The sequence below is a fragment of the Saccopteryx bilineata genome, chromosome 5, assembly GCF_036850765.1.
Source record: "Saccopteryx bilineata isolate mSacBil1 chromosome 5, mSacBil1_pri_phased_curated, whole genome shotgun sequence".
Taxonomy (NCBI): domain Eukaryota; kingdom Metazoa; phylum Chordata; class Mammalia; order Chiroptera; family Emballonuridae; genus Saccopteryx; species Saccopteryx bilineata.
The window spans coordinates 196,090,876-196,114,114 of NC_089494.1; the positions used below are offsets into that span (position 1 = coordinate 196,090,876).

The 23,239-nt window shown below is 42.1% G+C and overlaps 1 protein-coding gene and 1 non-coding gene across 5 annotated transcripts in view; both read right to left on the reverse strand.

Annotated features, from left to right (window-relative positions):
• AFF1 (ALF transcription elongation factor 1) overlaps positions 1-23,239 on the reverse strand; it is a 208,351-nt gene that overhangs the window by 102,995 nt on the left and 82,117 nt on the right. The window lies entirely within an intron of this gene.
• Positions 16,048-16,123, reverse strand: TRNAT-AGU (transfer RNA threonine (anticodon AGU)). Its single transcript has one exon. It is a non-coding gene; the product is annotated as a tRNA-Thr (tRNA).

Genomic DNA, 23,239 nt, shown 5'->3' on the forward strand with positions numbered 1-23,239 from the left:
AATTATCTGCTCAATCACATTAAAAACTGCCTAGATCAGGGGTCCCCAAACTGCAGCCCCCTGAGGCCATTTATCCGGCCCCCGCCGCACTTCCAGAAGGGGCACCTCTTTCATTGGTGGTCAGTGAGAGGATCCTGCATCCTCATCCTGTGCTCCGGGAGTACTGTATGTGGCGGCGCCACAAAGCACAGGCGTTGCTCACGAACAGTACTACTTCCAGTGACGCGGGAAGTACGCGTCACAGCTCCGAAAGCGCGTCATATCACGTTACGGCTAGCAGTGACAAATATGGAACTGGACATTGACCATCTCATTAGCCAAAAGCAGGCCCATAGTTCCCACTGAAATACTGGTCAGTTTGTTGAATTAAATTTGCTTGTTCTTTATTTTAAATATTGCATTTGTTCCCGTTTTGTTTTTTTACTTTAAAATAAGATATGTGCAGTGTGCATAGGGATTTGTTCATAGTTTTTTTTACAGTCCGGTCCTTCAATGGTCTGAGGGACAGTGAACTGGCCTCCTGTGTAAAAAGTTTGGGTACTCTTGGCCTAGATGATAGATGAATGTCTCAATATCAGATTTAAGAAAACTCTTAAAACTACAAAGTGAAGCCTGACTAGGCAGTGGCACAGTGGATAGAGCGTTGGTCTGGATGCAGAGGACCCAGGTTCAAAACCCCAAGGTCCCCAGCTTGAGTGTGGGATCATAGACATGTGCCCATGGACGCTGGCTTAAGCCCAAAGTTGCTGGTTTGAGCAAGGGGTCACTCGCTCAGCTATAGCTCCCTAGTTAAGGCACATATGAGAAAGCAATCAATGAACAACTAAGGTGCTGTAATGAAAAATTGATGCTTCTCATTTCTCTCCCTTTCTGTCTGTACCTAACATCTTTTAAAAACAAACAAACTACAAAATAAACAATTTATGTTAGTCAACATACTGAAAAAGTTGGAAGAAAAACAAAACCAGAAACTGGCTAGAGAGAATTGTTTTTAAAAGTCTGATATCTCACACATTTTAGACAGACTTACTTCTGGTTGATAACAGCACAATGAATTTGATGACCATTCAAGAATTCCTTGCAATTATTTTATGATTTTGGCAACTGCTTTCGTTAGCTCAAAAAAATAAAATAAAAAATTTTAAAAAGGAACATTATCATACATACAACCATGGGAGCCAAGTAAGGGAGCGGATTAGAAAATAATTTCTTGCCCTGGCTGGGTAGCTCAGTTGGTTAGAGCATCATCCCAATACACCAAGGTTACAGGTTTAATCCCTAGTCAGGGCACAAACCCAAATCAACCAATGAATGCATAAATAACAACAAATTGATGTGCCTGTGCCTCTCCCAACCCTCACTCCCTATAATCAATAAAAAATAATAAATAAATAAATAACTTTCTTTCAAACTTGCTTTTCAGCCTCTTTGTTTGCAGAGAGGGGTGGGGCATGCAAATATCTCTGAGCAACCTGAACTCCCAAGCTTCTCTTTCCCAAAGCTACCTAGTCTAGTACATGGACCAAAGAAAGCCTCTGCTTTGCTCTCCTTTCCTGACTCTGGAAAAGGAAAGCTAGCCCTTTTCTGATTCTGCTGGTTACAGCAGTGGAGTCCCTAGAGCTTTATGCATTTGTGAGTGCTCACAGCCTGTTTCTGCTTTAGAGAGTTATTTGCACTTCTGAGGAATTGCTACCTTTATCTCAGAAAAGAGAATCCCAAATGGCAAAATTCCCAGTTCCAGATCGAAAAGTGAGTGGATGAACAGCAGCACTTCAGTTATCGGGCTGCTTGGAGTACTCAGTTAATTTTCATGTCAGCTCCACAGACATCTTCAAGACAAGCTACACCGGTTTGAAATCACTGAAGTATTTTTCAATCAAATCAGCTCAGCATCAGTTACCACACTTCTAGAGTTTCATTCCAAAATAATAAACTACAAAAATAATGAGATAAACCCAATTTTACAAAATTTCTAACACTGGCTTTCTTGCTACAATATGTGATTCAAAAATCATGCCTCCCAAAGGGTGGAAACCCTGTTAAATTAAGGATTCTGGTTAATTAAGATTTTACTTCATTAGTTTAAAAAATAAATTTTTTAATCCACACCAATATTTTATTGGTAGACTAGTAATACTATATACCTTTTTTTTAAAAAAAAGAGAAACACTGAGTGTTATTTTTTTCTTTATTCACCATCCTCCTTTAACTAAAAATACCAAAAACAAGTGAGGAAAGAAAGTATGTAGTTTCACTGGCAGGATGAGTTCTATGAGGTCTAGACTTAGAAACTCACTCTCACCCACACTGCCTGATGGGCAACTAACTCCCTGTGGGTCTCACCCACCAAGCGCCGGGCAGGGCGGAGGAAGGCATTACAGGAAGTACCTGGCCCCCGGTTCCCAGGACCATGGAAGGCAGGCTGTGAGCACTCCTTCTTCTGGGCTGCCTAGCTTCTCCTTGTAACAGGGTTTGGCTAGTTGCGCTGGGTAGTTTTCTGATTTATCTTGCTTTTCCTTATTCCACGTATGCAATGGCTTAAGAAACAATTTGTTACAATGATTAGGCCAATATGTTCATGAATGTTTTCCTTTTCTTGGTTCCCTTTTAAAAACAGGGGAAATGTAAATTTTAAAAAATATAAACACAATTCATAGCACGAGTAAACTATTGTTCAACCTCTACACATCATTGATTTTTTTTTTTTAAACAAAGTGCAAGCAAGGAGGGGTGGATGGAAAATTTTTAAATGGGGGATTTTTAGGAAGCAGTCAACGTCCTCAAGATGATTCACAAGCTTCATAATTACCTTTGAATAATTACAACTTGACTATCACTTCATTTAATTAAAGACTTTTTCCCCCCCTGTGTGGAGGGGGAAAAAACGCATTCTTGCTCTCACAGGATAACCTCACCCCAACATTGGCCTTGGCAGACTTTCTCCAGAATAGGAGCGAGTGAGTTACACGTTCTCCATCGCAGATTTCTACAGCGCACTTTGCATTAGAGGTGATCTAACATCAGTGAGCACTGGAAGCTGCGAGGGGGCTTGCTACAACATAGACTACAGAGACCCACCCCAAAGCCCGCGCCTCGGCAGGTTTGATGTGGGGCCTGAGAGTTGCCTGTTTAACAAGTTTCAAGGTGATTCTGAGGAGTGCAAGAGTATACTATTTCTGAGTGGCAGAGACCACTTTTAGTCTTACAAAAAAACAACAGCAAGGATGAAGGCAGCAGCATGCCAAGGACGGCCACCACTTCGCATCTGTTACTGAGCTGCCCTGACTTAGGCACATCAAATGTATCCTATTTTCACGACTCTGTGAAAGGGGGATTCTTAACTCCAGTTTCCAAGTTGGAGGGAAAAAAAGACTCAGAGATTAATCTGGTAATAAATGGTAAATCTAAAATTTCAAAGGCAGGTTTGCAGAGCTCAACTGCCATCCGCAAACAGCTCTCAAGCTGTGACAGAGGAAAATGACAAAGGAGGCATGCTCGAGTGCGGTGCCTTGCAATCCTCATAATTCCTCATGATTTCTTAGTCTCAAAGAGGTCCACATCAACAATTCAGGTAGTATCCTTGCTGGCAGAAGGATCTCAGAGCATAAAATGTATGTTTGGTTATATGTACCCACACGGATCTGTCTTTGCCTAAGGATTTAGCAGATGGCCCTTTGAGAGAGGAAGGGACAACAGCAAGAAGCGGCTCATTGCCTTATAAAAACTGTGCTAGATGCTTACTTTAGAGTCTTTTTTTAAATTTACAGATTTGAGATCCCTTACCCCATATCAACCTCTGAATTCACAAGTCACTCTCAATGTGCAATGGGGCTCTTACATTAATTTCTTTCAAGGACTGGCTGTAAATAAACTCACACCAAAGTAGCCTGATATTGGGCTCTGCTGCCATTAACATCTGGCTGGCTGACAAAGGCCATGTTCCTAGGGTCTCAATGCCTGTTCTCTGGTCAGCTCAGGAGTCTTCACCTGGGGAGCAAAAACATCAGGTCACGGGGAGATGTAAAGCAGCCGAGTGCATACAAAACAAGCCCACGTGTTGCTGTGTCCTGGGAGAGGGGCAGTGGTGGGAATCAGCTTGTTCATCACAGTTCTGCAGAACCAATACCTAATATTTTTGTTGAGTTAGGGCAGGCAAACTGGTTGTTAAAATGGCCTCTAAAGGAATGGGATCGTACTCCTACAGTGAAAATATGGTTAAGGATAAATCACACAGCCAATGATGCTCAGATAAAAGTGAAGAAAACTGCCTGACCTGCGGTGGCGCAGTGGGTAAAAGTGTCGACCTGGAACACTGAGGTCGCTGGTTCGAAACTCCAGGCTTCCCTGGTCAAGGCACATATGGAAGTTGATGCTTTCTGCTCCTCCCTCCCTCCCTTCTCTCTCTCTCTCTCTCTCTGTCTCCTCTCTCTAAAATGAATAAATATTTATAAAATCTTAAAAAAAAAGTGAAGAAAACTGCAAGTGAGGATGCCAATCAAGAAGCAATATGGAAATAAAAATTTTTATTGTTTCGGTCAGGTATTATTTAATATGTTTTCACTAATATTTCAAAACCTATAACAATTTAGTTTTATGTACCTCTTTTATTCTTATTTAAGTATTAAATGCATAAAATAAACTATCTTTCAGTATATTGTTTTTATATTCTTAAAACAGTCATCAGGGTAGAGAACTGCTTGTTAAATTATTTGAATCCCACCCCTGGGGAGAGAGCAAAGTCTGATCACCCAGTAGACATCCATGAGTTCCCCAGAAGTTTGCAAAACTATTTTTAGATAGAGAATATCTTTCAGTAGCCAAGTTTTTGCTTTTAGGTCACATACTACTGTCCACCATCTGAAATGTTCAACACTGATGCATCAAAAAGATCTCGGCAAAATGTATCAAACCACCTCCTCCACCACTTTTTTTTTTTAATTAAGTGAACTAGAAAGGCCAGTGGGGGACACCCCCGATGCCTGGCGAGAGCAGTGGCGTGTGAGAATCACCCTGCAGAACACAAGCGCACAAGCCCTTGATGAGGTGGACTGCACCGCAGATGTTTTTGCAGAGTTCCACCACTCTGTAAATCCACACAGGAGCCTGGAAGAAGCCTGGAAGTCTGTAACCCGCCAGGATGCTCTCACTTTCAGAGGTGGTGACACTCCTGAGAAATTCAGAGCTGCACATTCAGCCCCTGAATGCAGTCATTTAGTCAGCCCCATGCTGGGACCTGTCAGGGCACATTTACTCGGGCTTTTCAAATGCTTCTGGGAGGATATGTGAAAATACTGTGGTGAAATGAAGAGATCAGAGCTCTGTAAGGATTAGTGAGAGTGAGCCTCCCTTTTCTCTGTCCCTAGCACTAAAAAGGAAAGAACCCAAGGAGGAGGAGGAAAAGTCAGCACCAGGAAGGAAGGCCTGCCCTGGGCTGGAGCTGTGGGGCAGTGCGCTGGCTGCGAGCGGCAGGCTGCAAGCACCTTCTTCCAGCCTGGAGCCCGCGGGCCCTGCTGCTAATAATCTAGGTTAGTCATGCAGGATCGCCGGATGCCACTGGGCGCTTCCATGGCAACTCTGGGCCCACAGGGCAGGCTGTGCACAGCTGACTACCCATTTATCACCCTTGACTGGTCACTTCACACAGACCTTCCTCTGAGAGATGTGACCAGCTCTCTCTAGAACTCAAATTTAAAAGTTTAATTCTCAAAAAAAGAAATTAATTTAAATATATATATATATATGTTTGATTTTCACTTGAAGGATAGAGTGTAATTTCTCCTGTGTATTTATCTTTGAAGGCAGGGTAGAGACATTAGCGGGAAGGAAAGGGAAAGTCTTAAAATCAACAGTGCACATTAATTATGGAAAAGAACGAGTCTTCTTACCGTAGAGGCACGAGCTCGTTCTGATGTGAACGAACAAAGGAGAGAGCAAAACATGAAGCTCACACGTCTGTTCACGAAAGACAGCAGCCCTGGCTTAAGCGGTGACGGAAGTGTCATAAAGCGACACAGGCTTGGGTTCTTGTGCAGGTGCCTTTTTTTTACTTTGGATACCACCCCTGTTGACTTTTTAAGTCCATCATTTGGCCCTTTGCTCGTATGTTCCTCTATTCTCACAATCTAATATCCAAGGAGCATTTTTTACACACTGGCTTTACGAAAAAAAAAGTCAATGTACTTCAAAGCACAAAATGAGTTTTGTCATTAAACTGCATGACTCATAAATACAATTTAAACATAAGAAACCAAAGTGGTTCCATGTTTGAAGGCAGAGAAATGTTACTTCAAACAAATGAAGAATTTTCACTCCCGTTTTATGTGAAAGAATTCGCAACAGGCTTTCTCATAATAAAAATCACTCAGCTAAATCTTCCAATCATTTGACCTTAATCACACCCTCACCCATCACCTAACAGAACAAATACAGAATGGGGCAAAAGTGAGTTTACAGCCTGGCCTGTGGTGGCACAGTGGATAAAGCATCGACCTGGATGCTAAGGTTATAGTTCAAAACTTCAGGCTTGCCTGGTCAAGGGACATACGAGAAGCAACTACTATTATGAGTTGATGCTTCCCACTCCTCTCCCCTTGTCTTTCTCTCTCTCTCTCTCCCCTCTCTCTACAATCAATGAATAATAATATATATATTGTGTTTATAGTTGTTTGTATGGAAAATAACATATTAATAAATAATAATACAAGAATAAACCCGTTTTGCGTACTCACAACTGTAAACCCACTTTTACCCCACCCTGTATAAAGAAAAATAAATCAGAGACTTAATCCTAATACAATATCTGATCTTATATAGAAAATAAATATCAGCCAAGTCAAATGACAAAACAGTATTTTAGGGGGAGGGGGAGGGGCACAAAGAAAACTAGATAGAAGGTGACAGAGGGCAATCTGACTTTGGGTGATGGGTATGCAACATAATTGAATGACAAGATAACCTGGACATGTTTTCTTTGAATATGTGTACCCTGATTTATTGATCTCACCCCATTAAAATTAATAAAAATTTATTTATTAAAAAAAAAACACAAAACAGTATTTTGTCACTTGTTTTCCTGGAGGAGCTCCCAGGGGATCATCAGCTCTCTCCGCTATTCACTTCTGCTTGTCACTGAAAGCTCCACCTCATGATAGTACTGAAACAGTTGCATGTGACTCCATTTTACAAAAGTAAATCAGTCTTTAAGGTATTTTACATACGTGAAAGGCACACTACAAGTTTTAAATCGAGACTGCCCATACCTGGGAAAACTTGATAAATCACTTCCATTCTACAAGAGATAGTGTTAATTTACCTTTCAAAATAAATCTGCCAGGTACTAATGATTGCATGTTACTATGTAGCAAGTGTCTGAAAGGATACACTACAAAGAAATCTATCAAGAAGTATCCTACTAGAGTTGAAGGAAGTTGGTGGTGGATTAGGGAGTATTTTGTTTAAACATTCTGTTTTTGGCATTCATTTATTATCTGTGTAAACATTCTGATTAAAAACAAACCAAAAAAAGAGCCTCATGTACATATAATAACATCAACATCAGGTATAAAGAGGCCCTGGCCGGTTGGCTCAGTGGTAGAGCGTCGGCCTGGCGTGCGGGGGACCCGGGTTCGATTCCTGGCCAGGGTACATAGGAGAAGCGCCCATTTTCTTCTCCACCACCCCCCCCCCTTCCTCTCTGTCTCTCTCTTCCCCTCCCGCAGCCAGGGCTCCATTGGAGCAGGGATGGCCCGAGCACTGGGGATGGCTCCTTGGCCTCTGCCCCAGGCGCTAGAGTGGCTCTGGTCACGGCAGAGCGACGCCCCCAGAGGGGCAGAGCATTGCCCCCTGGTGGGCGTGCCGGGTGGATCCCGGTCCGGCGCATGCAGGAGTCTGTCTGACTGTCTCTCCCCGTTTCCAGCTTCAGAGAAATACAAAAAAAAAAAAAAAAAATCAGGTATAAAGAAATATTGCAATGTAGGTCATTTGGCAATAATTCTCACTGGGATATGGGACCCTGAACTCAGTATTAGATCATTACTAAATAATAATTATGGACCCACCTGCATAAAGCAGTGCATTAGAGACTATGTCCCAAAGTTCAAACACCAACCACTGCTCTTTTTTTTTTTAATTGGAGTAGTCTTACTATAGCCCATTTTGTTTCTCTTACTAGATCACAGAAATACAATCTATCTAGTGGAGAGGTATTTTTTACCCTCCAAATATAAAAGCACAGAACTTATCTTCCACATTAATTGGCCGTAAAGGAAAATGGGGGAAACATGTGGGTGGGGATACACAGCAACAAAAGTAGATGAAGGGGAAGCAGTCCAGTGAGCTAATGCATTCCCCTGTGCAGTACATCAAGTCCTTTACCATCCACACATTTTAAGAATAAAAATCTAGTGTGCGGGGGACCCGGGTTCAATTCCCGGACAGGGCACATAGGAGAAGCGCCCATTTGCTTCTCCACCCCCCCCTTCCTCTCTGTCTCTCTCTTCCCCTCCCGCAGCCAAGGCTCCATTGGAGCAAAGATGGCCCGGGCGCTGGGGATGGCTCCTTGGCCTCTGCCCCAGGCGCTAGAGTGGCTCTGGTCGCGGCAGAGCAATGCCCCGGAGGGGCAGAGCATCGCCCCCTGGTGGACATGCCAGGTGGATCCCGGTCCGGCGCATGCGGGAGTCTGTCTGACTGTCTCTCCCCATTTCCAGCTTCAGAAAAATACAAAAAAAAAAAAAAAGAATAAAAATCTAGTACTGACTGAGGAAGGCCAACATGCAAATGACACAATTCAAAAAAGCTTGCCAGTAAAAAAAAATCACTCTATACCTCAAGGATTTGACAACCTATAGCAAACAGTTAATACTTGTTTTTAATGTAACTTGACATGAGAACATCCATCATCCATTTACAAACAAATTCCAGAAAATCCAGTCTCTAAGAAGTGTCCCCTAAAATGCTGACAGTACTTATTGGCAGTTAATTAAAAGGACATAGAAAAATTATCCCCTATAGTGTCCACAGACTCACTAGAGATAAATCTGCCACCTGACTAGTTATTTATGTCTCCCCCTTTGGTTATAAAGGTTCCTGGTGATCAGAGCCACCTCTGACTGCCTGTTCTGTTGGCACTGCTTATTTGGCACCGCTCATTTGGCACCGACCAGAACCACAGGCAGAAGCAAGGCTGGTCTATAGTGGGATCAGCCAGAGCACTGGCCTCATTACCACCCATCCTTAATGCACACGCACTGACCATAAAGGACCCACCACGTACTCGTACAACAATGAGGCTGGTGAAAGTCTGCGTCATCGCAGAAAGCTGTGGTCACAAACTAAGAAAGAATATAAACAAGCAAGCTTAAAGTTCTTTTTATTATTTTAAAGCCTTGTCTTATTTAATAGTACTCAGCTTTTAAAAAATGTTTGGGCATTAAGTCTATTAAGCATCCAAAATTCAAACAAGGTTATATGGAAACTTCTTATTAGAGCCCAACGCCAATAGGCTCCCCAGCTCCATACACCTGCCGCCTCATTGATCTTTCTAAAAATCACGAATCTTACCTTGTTACTCACCTATTTACAACCTTTTTGAGTTCCTTGCTGCCGACAGGGTTAAAGATGATGGGTGGGAATGCCAAACAATGCTCTTCACCACCTGGCTTCTGCCCTGGCCTCCACTTACCTAACCCTCCGGAGTGTCTGCTCGTTGCCTCACCTCTGAGCCCTGTAAGCACAAGGAACTGGGAGGCTGGGGAAACAGCCCTTCTCTCTGCCAGTTCCCTAATGAATTCCTAACTCGACTTCCAGAATTTCCCAAAATATCACTGCCTCTAGGCTTAACCTCCACTCTCACCTCCTGTCCTCTGCTGTGAATGATTCTTTCTCTGGGATACATCTGTCCTTGTTTATATTTACAAACATGAGATGGACTGTACACGTGCTTACACATTTTCCTTATTGGACTGTAAGCTTCTTACCGGCAAGGACTACTTCTGAGAGCACAGTGTTTAGCAAAAAATGATAATTAATATATACCTTTGACTGAAATGATTACAGTTGAACCTTCAACAACACAGGTTGGAATTACGTGGGTCCACTTATATGCAGATTCTTTTTTCAATTAATACCTGTCTTTTATTTTTAAGCGAGAGAGAGAGAGAGAGAGAGAGAGACAGATAGGGACGGACAGACAGAAAGGGAAAGAGATGAGAAGCATCAATTCTTCATTGTGGTGCCTTGTTGTTCACTGATTGCTTTCTCATATGTGCTTTGATGGGGGGTGGGGGGCTACAGCAGACTGAGTGGTCCCTTGCTCGAACCAGCAACCTTTGGGCTCAAGCCAGCGACCATGGGGTCGTGTCTATGATCCCACACTCAAGCGGGAGACCTCAGGGTTTCAAACCTGGGTCCTCTGCATCCTAGGCCGACACTCTATCCACTGCGCCAGCCTGGTCAGGCAATACCTGTCCTATTTTTGATTCATTGTTGAGGGGCCACAGATGCAGAAGGCTGACCACATACATGCATCGATAGACCCCTTACTACATAGGGGATTCCAAAATGCACAGATTTGGTATCCAAAGGAGTTTCCAGAAGCAATCTCCCACAGATACCAAGGAACAACTAAATTTTTGAAAAGTAAAAGTATTATGTGATTTTTGACTGCTCAGGAGGTCGGCACCTCTAATCCCCATACTGTTCAAGGGCCAACTGGATATTTAAGCATTACTCAATTTCAAACAATCCAGAACTCTGAATCCTGCAGGTCTTATAATATGATGACAAAGTATGATTCATTGTCTGAAACCTAAAGCCGATTTTATCAGACTGTTGTACCCATCAAATGACTCAAACCTAGAAGAAAGCGAACATCACTTTTTCCTAGATCAGCCATAAAGCTGCCTCAGCTAGTAACACAACATGTTTACCAGATACTGTTACAGGTTTTACTCTTCAGTTGTCATACTTGTTAGTCCTAAAAGCCCAAGTATAAAAAAGAATGTTTGGGCAACATTTATAGAAAATACACATTTAATTTTAAGTCAGTAAGATTCAGAACAGTATTAATAAACTGTCTCTCAGTCTAAACTTCAACAACAAAAATCCCATAATGAAAAAAAAAAACCTCCACTTGCTACTGTAAATGCACTGTGGGTGGAAAACAAGAGATCTAGCAAGAGAATTTTAAAATGCAAATCAGATCTTCTGGCTTCTTCCACTGCTGAAAGCCCTCCATTAGCTTGCCCTAGCATTGTGCCCAGGAGCCCAGCACACAAGGCTCCACCCCCAGCACACTTCCTCTGCGTTACCACCTCCCCAAGTACATCCCCTCCCCTGCCCTGTCCTTCCTCAAGCACTAGCCCTGCTGGCCCCTCCACGTCTGGAGCAGGCTGACCTAGCTGCGCCATGTGCACGCTGCTGGCCCCAGGCTGGACGTTCTGTCCGTACTGCTGAGGACGTGGTCACTAATATCTCAGGTTATAAAAATCAACTCCTCAAGGAAGTCCCAGATCTAAATGGCCACTCTGCCCCACCAGCAGGAGCTAACACCTTACCTTGCTTTATCATTTTTTATCATTATCTAAAACTATCTTGTCTAATCATTTACCTGTTTAATTACAACCTGGCTCCCCACACTCACCTCTAGGAAGGACTTAACAGTCTACAGAGGGTCTGTCACCTTTTCTTTCCTGCTCCTCACTAGTTGAAAAAAACACTAACCCATTACACTAAAAGAATATTGGTTAAGTGGACGGTATTCTCTGCACAGAGGCAGAGACACAAGTAGTGTTTTGTTTCGTTCTTGTAAACCATGTATTCAATAATTTGAAGTTAACAGAAGCATTTTCAAAAGACAGTATTGTTTTGTTTTGTTTTTAAAAAACTGGGCAGTTATAAACAGCTTCCTGTAAATAACTGATTAATACATCAAATTTTCAATTGCCACACAGAAAGCAAAAGAAAAACAAACCATTTCTAAATTCATCTTGTCTCATGAGATTGCTGAAATGTCCCTATGGGGATTAAAAGAAGAGTGGGAAAAAGGCAACTCTTCTCTCAAGAAATTATTCAGGAGTAAGTTGGAGTTTTTTGCTTGTTTGCTTTTTAGAGAAGGGACTAATTCTATAGTCATAAGAAATCAAACATCTTACAAGGACTTTGTCATTTAACAGCTTAAGCACCAAATAATGCCCAACATACTCCAAACTGAATGAATTATATTCTATAGAACATCCTGGAAACCTGTACAGGGTTTACCATTCCAAAAGGAAGGGTCCCTCCCAATTACTGAACTTCTAACACACTTTCCAGAGAACCAATTGTACCACAGATGATAAGAACTGTTTGAAACTGGGCCAATGTACCATGTGCAGCTTCAGCCAGAACAAATGCTCAGCATTTAGACTTGCTAACCCACAGCAGAAAGCAACAGGAAAAGGCTTCCACTTAGAAAATGAAAGGAAAAGCAATGTGTATTGATAAGAATAGTGAGGAACAATAGGATAACAAGGAAACTGGCAAGATGCAATTTATTTCTCCAAGGAGAAAACATTAAGAAACATTTCCTTTTTCTTCTTTTAATGTTTATTTTATTGATTTTAGAGAGGAGAAACGAGGGAGAGAGACAAGAACATACAATCTGTTCTTGTATGTGCCCTAACGAGGGATCAAACCGGCAACTTCTGCACTTCTGGATTACGCTCTAACCAACTGAGCTATCCAACCAGGGAGAAACTTTTTTTTTCTCTCAAAATGAGTATATAGAGACCCATCAACACATTTGTCAGTTACAGAATAAACCAAAAATAAACAAACAAACAAAAAACCAGTTGGTGTATTATTTCTTCTCAATCTATTTAATGAAGCTCATTTCATTATGGGAGCCATATCTAAAACCAAATTCAAGATCCTCTGTTCCCCAATCAACATACATCCTCTAGTAGTAGAAATCACTGCCATTTATTTATTTGTTTGTTTATTTATTTATTTTAGGTAAGAGGAGATAGTGAAGCAGACTCCAGCATGCACCCCAACTGGGATCCACCCTGTGACCCTGTCTGAGGCCGATACTTGAGTACTGAGCTATTTTTAGCACCTGAGGCTGACGTGCTCGAACCAACTGAGCTATCCTCGGCACCGGGGCCAATGCTCAAAACCAACCAAACCACTGACTGTGGAAGGGGAAAAGGGAGAGAAGGGGGGAGCAGATGGTCGCTTCTCCTGTGTGTCCTGACCAAGAATTGAGCCTGAAACGTACATATACTGGGCCAACGCTCTAACCACTGAGCAACTGGCCATGGCCATAGTTATATTTTTAAATATAGTGAAACAGGCTGCTGTGGACACACACATGAAGGGATAAATTTTTTATGACTGAAATAGTTTTTTTAGGCTCTAACAACATATGGACATAAAAACACAGATAACTAATCTTACACAAAACAGGCCAAGTTTAAGAACAAACTGTTCATATGACGTTTTTGCAGAATCATCAGCAGTTTTTCCTTTACATCTTGAATTACAGTTATCTGTCCTCAACTGCACGTCACACTTGTTTTCACAGCAAAAAAGACTTAATGTCAGAAAAAATAGAGGCCGTCTCATTATTCTATTCCATTTCATTCCACAGAAATTTCAAGTAGGAACAACAGGGAGATTATTATAGAAGAGGAAAGCTGGAAACACGTATTAGTATTTTATATGGCAACAAGCAACAATTACATGTTTCTAAATATTCTCATTTTAATCATAACCCCAGCTCACCTCCTACCACTCCTAAAACTGGCATCTCCTGAAAGCTAAACAGTAAGTGATTGTTTTCCTGAAGAAGTCTTCCTTCATTTTGACCTCTGCTAAGCAGTGTTATGAGCCTTACAAAGCTTGTTAGGATTCTTTGAGCTGGATTTTGGCCCAGTCATGAATATTTATATACAGAATGTATTATCTTTTCCCCATCACTGCCAACAGGCAGTTCACTTGCATAAAACAAAGGGTACTTATCAAACTTAATTAAGTATCCTTCCACCTTTTTCAACACTAAACTAGAATCTGAGAGTTTAATTAATTAAAAAAGATAAGAAATAAACTTTGAGATTTTGAGATTGTGTCTTTATAATGCTTTCAAATATTCATTTTCAACTCTTTTTGAAAAGCAGAAGTTAAGATATCTATTGTAAAGAAACAATAAGCAAATATTCAAAATTATAAAATACACTGACAATGTATATTAAACAAGGCTTCTGACTGTAAAATATTTTCTTCAAAATATTAAAATTACATTTTAAATTTTATTTATACCACTTAAATTTACTTAAGTGGCATGAATACTCTTATCCCTAGCTTTCCATAGTCCGACCCAAGATTTTAAGCGTCACAGAATGAAAGCTGAAAATCTATGTTTCCAATAAATACTGATACCTTCCTATGTATGTGCTAGAAATAAGGAGACTCCACAATCTAGCAGGAGAAAGACACAAAGGGGGGAACCTCTCTAAGACTGACTGTAGAGGTTGGTCACAAGTGCTAAAAAATCAGAAGAAAAAAACACCAAGTCGAAATGGAGGGGCCTGGGGTGATGTAATTAAGAGCTGTGGCATCTGACCTTGAAGGATGAGCAGAAGTCTGGAAGAGAGGAAGAGGTCTACCTACCCCGGCTGAGAAAGCTTTTAAATCACAGAGGAGCGACCATTCACCTTGGGGTGTTTGCACCCATTATACCTCATCCCTCAATTCCAACTCCAAACTTTTCCAAAGAAACCTGGATAATGTGTAGGGAGGACAGTCTTTTGTAACCATCAGCTCCAACGGGCTGGCCTAGAGCCTCGATGGTTTTTCAGGGCAGCCATCGCCTGGTAATAGGCTGTGGATTCTCCTCAGCTGGAAACAATGATCTCAAATGACTCTGCGTGGAAAACTGTCAATTGTAGAAAATGAACGCGGTGGGGATGTCAAAGTTTAGAATGTAAATGGACTTAACTGACCGTGGCCTCAAATAATCACAAAAGCAAAACTGATCACTCCTCCTCGGCCTTCTGTCCTCATTGCCCTGAAGAGCACAGTCTCGCTGCCCACAGAGCACCAGGCCGCTCATTACGGATTCCTGCTGTGCAATGTCTGGCCTGACTCTCCATTTCAAATGATCTTACACTACTTCAAGACCTCCATGTATCGTTCCTCCTGCTGAAGCAGCACTCAAAATTACACGATTTAAAAAGTTCAGCAGTAAATTTAAAAGGAACATTTCGTTGAACACCCCTACTCCAAATTGCTTAATTTCCTGACATGCTTCATCCAGAAATTTCACTTGTAAGTAAAATTAGTGAAGAGAATAGGGCTACCCGTGACAAAAAGGGGGGAAACTTTAAAACATTCCTGTTTTATTTAATATTGATCAATAATTAAATTTCAACCTAAAAATGTACATGAAACAAAGAAGAAAGATGGAGTAGATTAGGGATGGCAAACTATGGTCCATAGGCCAAATTTACCTGTTTCTGTAAATACAAATGTACTGGAACACAGCCAGGCCCATTTGTTTACATGCTGCCCCTGGCTGCCTTGTTCCTAGGAGGGCAGAGTTGAACAATTGCAAAGTTGAGTAGTTGCAAAGACCCGTGTGCGGTGAGGCCTAAAATATTTACCATCTGGACCTTTACAGAAAAGGTCTTTCAACCTCTGGACTAGGCCTTAAGAAAAATAAAGGGTGGATTTTCCTTTTTCTTTCTTTCTTTTTTTTTTTTTTTGCATTTTTCTGAAGCTGGAAACAGGGAGAGACAGTCAGACAGACTCCCGCATGCGCCCGACCGGGATCCACCCGGCACGCCCACCAGGGGTGACGCTCTGCCCACCAGGGGGCGATGCTCTGCCCATCCTGGGCGTCGCCATGTTGCGACCAGAGCCACTCTAGCGCCTGGGGCAGAGGCCAAGGAGCCATCCCCAGCGCCCGGGCCATCTTTGCTCCAATGGAGCCTTGGCTGCGGGAGGGGAAGAGAGAGACAGAGAGGAAGGAGAGGGGGAGGGGTGGAGAAGCAAATGGGCACTTCTCCTGTGTGCCCTGGCCGGGAATCGAACCCGGGTCCTCCGCACACTAGGCCGACGCTCTACCGCTGAGCCAACCGGCCAGGGCTCCTTTTTCTTTTTTTAAAGATTTTATTTATTGAATTTTAGAGAGAGGAAAGAAAGAGAGAAAAGGGGGTGGGGGGTTAGAAAAGTGGGAAGGATCAACTTATAGTAGTTACTTCTCGTCTGTGCCTTCACTGGGCAAGCCCAGGGTTTCAAACTGGCAACCTCGGCATTCCAGGTCAGCACTTTATCCACTGCGCCACCACCAGTCAAGGCCAGGGTGGATTTTAAAGTTAATTTTGAAGCGTTTCATTTTCAAGGAGTGAAGTACAGACTGCTTCTGAAATAATTTCGGCTGGACTATATCAGTCTTTCAGTAACACCAAATTTCTCTCTTATCAGTTTTCCTGACATATGAGGAGATGGAAAACCTCCATTCTTTTCTCTAATTGTCTCACTTGAATGTCTTCCTCTCTTATTCCAAATGACTGGCATAATGCAGTGTGGACTGAAAAGTGCCAAGCTGGCAGCCTCAGGTTCTAGAGCCACTCTCCATATGATATTATCTCATCACTCTAGGATTCAACGCCCCCATCGGCAATACCTTGCCTGGCCTAACAAGCCTCAGTAAAAAGAGTATGCTGGCGGCAGTTCGGGACATCTATGAGGCATAAAAACCATTCCAGTCATGAGCTCTAATTGCATCTTCAATGCAATAATGGCTTTGACACAACAAATCCTTAGCATTTTAGGATGAAATAAATGGAAAAGAACAGGAGAAGAGGGAGATGGCAGAGCAGAAGAAAACATTAGGCGAAGCGCCGGGATTAAAAACTCCCAGGGCACAGTGAGTCCATCCAACTTCCCTGAGCTATCTCTCTGCTCCAGCAGGTGGGTGTGGTTTTTGGAAAATATGAAGAATTAAGCCTGTGGCTGCTATTAAAGGTCAGGACTTAATGTTCCTCAAATGTCCTAGTTCTGCAGACGGCTGGTGGGAGACTGCACCACTATATTTGAATACCTTTATTGAAATAAAAGGACGTCTGTCATGCTGACAGTGGAAGGAAACAGGTTGACGGCATTGATAAAATTAAACAGATCTTCAAACGGAGGTAGCGTGAACCTCACACATATGTATGTCTTACTCCTTAGAATTTAAGCCTTCTAGGAGGCCCCTCACTAATTAAGGAAGCGACCCCAACTCTGCCCTCGGGAGGATGCTGCTTTCCTCACAACTCTGGCCCGATCACAGACTCAACAATAAAATAGCTGACCAAGAGCTACAACTCTTCCCATTAGACTTTACCGAAAATTGCAGATCACAGAAGTAAACAGGTAACATGAAACCAGGTAATTTAAAGGACAATTTACCCACTTCAGCTTGGGGCCCCTGGTTACCTGCAGATCCACTCACTGCCAGGTTACTTGGGAAGACATTTCATCACCCCAGACTTCCGTCATCTTGGCCCAACAGAGAGGTGTGCAGGCTGAGCAACACCATCGAAGTCCACCTTCTTCAGGAAGAGCCCCTGCCTCCCTACTCATGAGTTCACGGCTAACTCTGGAAAAACGCAACCCAAATCTTTTAGCAATCCTCTGAAACATGCATTCTTAAAGGAGCAGAAAATGGTTTAGTAATATTCCGTCACGTGTATTTTATTGTTACCCCTCAAAAAAGGGAGGTCTTAAAGAACAGACAGGGGTTTCCACTCCCCACAAACTGTCTTCACTTGGAGGAAGGGCTAATTTTAAAAAATTATTATTAATGATTTTGGAGTCAGACTCAAGTGTTCAAAGCACTTTGTAAAGAAGGTTTTACTTGTTTTAAAGAAAGCAGTCACTATATCCCTGGTCACAGACAGAAAAAATTTTAGTTTGTAATAGTCATGTCATTTTAAAAAACAATATTCAATACATCTTAGGAAGGCCAAAAATCCCAGAAATTCAATAAAGCAATCCAGCAGAATTTTTTGCAAGAGACAACGTGGGTTAAGAAAAATGCATCTTAATTCAAAGGTTTTGGTCTGAGACCCCAAGAAATTACCTAATAATCTACAAAAAGAGATGTCACCAGGCACATAAATTTTACAACTTTTAAAAAATAGAAATAGCATCTTAAATGAATAAAAATAAAATAGGGATGTGCATATTTACTTATCTCTGATTATCTTCCCAAATATACCCCAAAGAAAAACCATAAGATTAGTTCTGCATCTTCACAAGGGTATAGTTAACAGAGGTGTGCACCATCAAAAGGTCAACAGTACACCTAAGGTTTGTGCATTTCGTGGCACATAAATTTTATGGTAACAGAAAAAAAAATCTGTAAATAAATACTTAACTTTAATGATATACAAGGTGAAGTGGGGGAAAGTACACTAATATTTGCAACCCACCTAAGAAGTACAGAAGAAAGATTAACAGATGAATGCAGCAATGAAGAGATGAACAGATATATGGCAATGCAAGCATAATAGAGCATTAATAATGTCATCTGGGTATAAAGCTTTTGCCGTGAAATTCTTCTTTCAACTTTTATAAATGTTTGAAAACTTTCATTAACACAAAACTAGGAAAAACAACAGGGTCAGAGAAGACGCCACACACTGGGCGCTCGGCCATCTTTCCCTCAGACATATCTAGAAGACTTCCGATTAACTCTAAAGTTTTATAAGAAAGGATGAACTTGGAAGCACAAATTCACCTATCAAATAGCACAGTGGACCTTGGGAAGGAAAGGCGCTAAGGAGCAGTCCTGAACTCGTGAGCCACACAAGCCCATCTGCGGCTGGCAGAACTGAAACTTGAGCACAAGCGTGCCTGCTGCGGGGGGGGAGGGGGGGGGTGTTATCCGTGCACGCACACTGAGCAATACCTTATCTCACTCCTTCAAAATCTTGCCCTGGCCTCTGTTTTTAGCTCTACTGAGCCCCTACAAGTGAGCCAGTGGATGCACACACTTACAGGAGTAAGTTTCAGGCTCCCATCTGGAAAGCTTGCTGGGCAATCTCCTTAGCAGCCACCGTGATGACTTCATTCACCTTTCCCTCCTCCCGCCTATCTTCATCATTTAAGAGAAATAGTTGCTTTTTCCTATTTGAGAACTAGATTGATTGTTCATGAGACTTTGGAGAATTTAGCTGCTCTGATTTTTGTCCTGTTTCTTCGTGCACTGATTCAGTACTACCGCCAGGCTCACATTTCCTACTTTGGATTTCAAAGTGTTTTCCCTGCGAGTCCTTCCCTGCAAAATTGCCAAGTCAGAAAAGCTTTGGGCTTTAAGGAGGGCCTGGTTCTATGGTTCTGTTTTTCCTAGTTTGAGCTGCATCTGATGTACAACAGGCCCAGACTTCAGAAACACATTTTACACAAGTGAATCTGTAATACAATATATAGGTGGCTACTTTATACCCACCCATCTCCCTTTCTGCACGTTTTCCCCCTTGAACTCGTTCAAAATGCTGCTGCAATCAACCTCTGCCCTGCCCGATACCTTAAGGCCCCTTGTCACTCAGAATCCTTCCCTTGCTCCTTTAGGAGGCTCTCTGCTAATGGGCCCTCCTCACCTCTGACCCCCCAGAACCCCCTGCTACAGAGCAGTCGGATGTCCACTCAAGGTCCCTAAAAAGAGACTGCTGTTGGTAATTTCTTAGTATGGCTCTGCTGAATTTGGGGAAGGCGGAGAGGAGGCTGAGCAGTATATAACAGAATGAAATATTCTGGTTACCAGCACGGTAAGCTTATTACGAGCATGGTCTCTGGAGTTTGTGAAGGGTTCAAACCTGGGTTCTGCCACTTCCTATCTGTGATCCTTTCGGCAAGTCATTTAACCTATCTAAGTCTCAATTACACCAGCCATTAAAAAGGGGTGGTGATAAGTAATAGTACAAGTTTCCTAAGATTAAGGTGAGGATTAAGTGAGCTGATAACTGGTAAAGTATATGGTATACAGAGAGAATTCATGTGGGTAAGAAAAGAGAAGTCAGAAAATGTCCCCCAGATGTAAGTCCAGCCCTGAAAATAATGAGGCCTTTAGCTATCTCACCCAGGTGTTACATTTTCCCAACTCGCAGCTTGTGTCCATCCAAGCCTTTTCCAACCCAGGTGCCCTCCACTTCAACAAATCTTTTCTCACCACCACACTCAGAAATGTTTCTTTCATGTTCTTAAATTCTAAGAAAAGTTTGATCACTTCTCCTTTTTCTCTATGGCTATGCAATCCACACAAGTACTCAGCACTGTCTTGCACACATTGTGCCCAAACAGGATAAGTAACCAACTTCTGGGGCAGCACTGATTGAGCTGCAGTCTGGTTACAACGTACCAGGGTCCTCTGACACACAAACACCCCCACACCTATGACCTACAGAACTTGCAGAACAGGGGTTCTCATCCATGGCACTATTGACATTTTGAGCCAAATAAATCTTTGTGGTGGGGGCTGTCTTGTGCACTACAGATGTTTCGCAGGATCATTGGCATCTTAGATGAGGGTGGTAGCACACCCTCCCTCTCAGCTGTGACAATAAAATATGTTTTAGACATTGCTAATATTCCCATGGGTGGGGTGTGGTGGTGGTAAAATTCCCCACCCCACGTTGAGAACCACTGCTGTAGAAAATGAGAAATATTCCCCAAGTCACCGTGTGACTTTTCTATTCAGTCAGTGGCCATCACAATGAAACAGGTTGAAAACAGACACAGAAAACCTTTCCTAATTGCTACATTTGTGACAGGCACCTTCTAGACTTGTCACTGCTAGCTACTGGCAACAGGGCAAGTCACAATCTCTCTGAGTTCTGATTTCCTCTTCTCTAAAATGGAGATAATTGTACCAAAGGTTTAGAATGGTGGTAAAAATTAAATTAACTGATGTACGGTGCTCAGTCCAGTGCCGGGCACATAGTAAGGATTCATTCAGTAACTATGAGCTTTTTTTCAATTTTATTTATTCATTTTAGAGAGGAGAGGGAGAGATAGAGAGAGAGAGAGGAGAGACAGAGAGAGAGAAGGGGGGAGGAGCTGGAAGCATCAACTCCCATATGTGCCTTGACCAGGCAAGCCCAGGGTTTTGAACCGGCGACCTCAGCATTTCCAGGTCGACGCTTTATCCACTGCGCCACCACAGGTCAGGCAGTAACTATGAGCTTTTAATCCATGCAAACAGCCGGAGTCCCACTGCTGGACAAAGCGGCACAGGCACTGGTTCCCACCCGCCTCCCATTCTTTCTGTGCTTCTCCCACCCACCTTCTCCCCAAGAAGGTAAGATAATTCAACGCTAACCACAGTACAATGAGCCTTAGAGCTAACAGCATATTAAACAGGGTAAGAGACCAGCAGAAGAATCCAAGGGCGGTATGAAAATGTGTTGTCCTGCAGCAGAGGCACAGGGGTGTTTGCATTTCAGACTAAAAAGAAAGAGGCCGGAGGATGTCTGTTTCATTCCAAAATAAGTTCCTCATAAGGAAGCGGCATCCTGAAGGAGGTTCTACCCAGGAAGGTTCCACCCACATATAGCTTCCTTTCCAAGTATTACAGGAGTTCCCCGAGATACATATACTCCACAACTCCAAATAGCTGCACGGCCTCTCCCTATTTCCCCAGACCGTAACCAAGTTGTGAGCAGAAGGCACTTCCCAGTGCTGGGCAGCCAGAAGCACTGGCTTCACGATTCTGCACCCTGAGAGGAATTCTACACATACCATGTCTCTCTAATCTCATTCCCTTTTCCTTTTCCTGTTCCACACTCACAGTTCAGTTAGAAGACAGACACACACGATCATGTTTCATTTTCTCCATCCAATCTTTGCTCCATTAGTAAACCAAGAAGCATATATATAAGTATATGAAGAACAAAGAAGACATTTCCGTACAAGCCTGGAGCAGAGGCTGCGACGTCAGCTGTCACTTGCTAGCTGTGCAACCTTGGTCAGTTCAACTCCACAAACCTAAGATTCTTCATCTGTACAATGGGAGGTGACAATCTCTGACTGATAAATTCAGTTATATTTAATATGTCAAGTTCCTGGCTCATGGCTCAGGACATAACAGAATGTTCAATAAATGATGGTTATTATCATAAATCAAAATTATACATACAGCCTCCCTCTGTCCTTCAAAATGCCCGAGTTTACCACTGTAAGTGAAGAAATATTCTTGGGTTCAGCCTAAGGCCCAAACTTTATCACATGGTTTTCATGGATGTTTGTGCAAAATATTTTGTGCTTCAAACCCATCTTTTTTTAAAGCAGTAAACAGAAAACCATCTATGCCTCTTTTTTTTCCCTAATTCCCAACACCGACAGAAATAACCACCTATTCTTACCAGTTCAACTATGAAAGTAAGAGTGAAAAACATCACTATAATTGTTAAATTATATCAGCAATATTTCCCTCAAATAAATAAGTGGTTTCAGTTGCTCCTGTCTTCTAGTTTGGGTACAATTTTTAAAGGAATCCTATAAAAATACAAGTATCTAAATTTTCTATTCCTGATTACTCAAAGAAACGTAAGTGAGATAAAATTTACAGTTAAAGACAGTTGCCAAAAATCTGTTACTTCCCTGTCAATATTTAAATAAGACTGATAGCAAAAACAAGACAAAAAGAATGCAATTTTTTACCAGCTAATTTTAAACTAACATTTAAAAGCACAGTTAAAAATAATGACTTCAGTCTGCATGGAGGATTCCAACTTGTGCACCTGATGCCATGTTTGGTTCTGTGTGAGCGTGCACGTACACACACCTGCACATGTAAACAGAAAAAAACAAATCCTAGGGCTCTTCAATTATTAGGGGCTTGTGAGCTATATCCTAGTTTAACTCTGCCAGTTCATAAGTAAATACTGAGTGAGTGAAGCTCATAAACAGGGTGTTCAGTGTGGTTTCCATAACCAGTATCACCAACAGGGCTTCTAGCACAATCTATATAACACCTTGATTAGTCAATATAATCTGGGATCTTTTTCACCTTTAAAAATGTATTCTTAGCAAGGCATTTTTCAATGTAAAAAGTCTTTTCTGTTTCTCTTCAAATTTAAAATGACAACTGCAAACATCATTAACAGCCTAAAGTAATCTGACCTCATCTTTCCCCCTATATATTAATTCAATCACTTATCAAACATACACAGAGAATGATTCAATTATGTGAAAATATTTAATGTGTAAAGAAATA